The sequence below is a fragment of the Vombatus ursinus genome, unplaced genomic scaffold, assembly GCF_900497805.2.
Source record: "Vombatus ursinus unplaced genomic scaffold, bare-nosed wombat genome assembly UNPS02014956.1, whole genome shotgun sequence".
NCBI lineage: Eukaryota > Metazoa > Chordata > Mammalia > Diprotodontia > Vombatidae > Vombatus > Vombatus ursinus.
In genome coordinates, this window is record NW_020954734.1 from 27,070 (window position 1) to 28,658 (window position 1,589).

Below are 1,589 nucleotides of genomic sequence, written 5' to 3' on the forward strand. Positions count from 1 at the left end.
GGTTTGCCATTTCCTTCTCCAGCTCATTTTTTCAACTGAGAAGACTGAGACAAACAGGGTTAAATGACTTGGCCAGCCAGTAAGTGTCTGAGGTCAGATTTGAACTCATGAAGATGAATCTTCCTGATTCCAATCCCAGTGCTCTATCCACTATGGCATCTTGCTGCCTGACTGGGACATACTTGATATATTAAGGCGGATGAGGCACTCAATTATCAGATAGATTATCAAGGTCACAGCGATCTCTTTCCAGAGCTGTAAGGGTTATGCTCTCAGAACCTTGTGTCTGGTCTGGGTGGCAAAGTGTTTGATAAGAAGTTGGGGAAAGGAAAGTGAAGTATAGCTGGGATCTTCCTGAAACAGTGGAGAAGGAGAGGCATTTATCAGTGTCACCAACTGACATTAACCCAGATCTTTAGGGTATTGCCTATATTTACATATTTCATTCAATCCTCACAACTACCGTCTGAGCAAGTGTTATCACTATCCTTATTTTAGAGATGAAGAAACAGAGGCTCAGAGGAGTTAAGTGACTTGCCTTGGGTTACAAACCTACTAAGCATCTTAGGTGGAATCTAACTCTATATTGTCTTTTTCTTTTCTTAAAAAGTTTTATTTTTCTTTTCGATATTTTATTAATGCTCTCTTAAAAAAATTAGTAACTTCCTAATTATTTCATATACTCCACCAATAAAATCCCCCTTTGTAACAAAAACCAGTATAACCAAGTAAAACAAATCAACACATTGTATAGTTCATTCTGTGCCTGAAATCCACCATGTCTCTGCCAAGAAACTGCTTCAGTGTTAGTCTTCTCAGGTCATCATTTGTTGCTGTAATTGATTAGGCTGTTGTTTTCTTTTGCATTATTATAGCCATCATGCGAATAGCTCTCCTGTAACTACTGGTTCGTTTAAGCCTGGTGCTATATACATCATGCCCTCTGTCTTCCCAACACTGAACTTAGACCTAGACATCTGGAAAAGAGGGAGGAGTTCTTGAATCCTGCCTCTTTAAAGAGAGAAAGCAGAGTTCCTGTCCCAAGAAGTATCATCAATTTGTAGATGACGTAAAGCTGGAAGAGATAATTAATACACATCATGATTGAGTCAAGATCTAAAAAACATCCTGACAGGCTATAACGTTGGGTCAGATCCAAGAAGATGAAATGTAATAGAATAACTCTAAAATCTTACATTTGAGTTCAAAATATCAACTTCAAGTGTTGAACAAAGGGTTGGCTTAGTTAGTAATTTATCTGAAAAAAAAAAAACCGAGGACATGAATGGACTGCAATGTGGTATTAATCATTAATCAATGATTAACATTAATCAACGAGTCAGTTAACTAGTATTGATTAAGTGCCTGATATATGCCAGGCACACTGTGCTAAGCAATGAGGATATAGAACTTCCTGTAAATCTTTCTGTCTCTGTCTTTGCACATAATAATAATAATAATAATAATATATACATACATAACACACACACACATATAGTATGCATATGTATATAGCCATGTGGTATACACACATATATGTGGGATTCATTTGTACATATGTGTGTATGTGTATATATATATATATATAT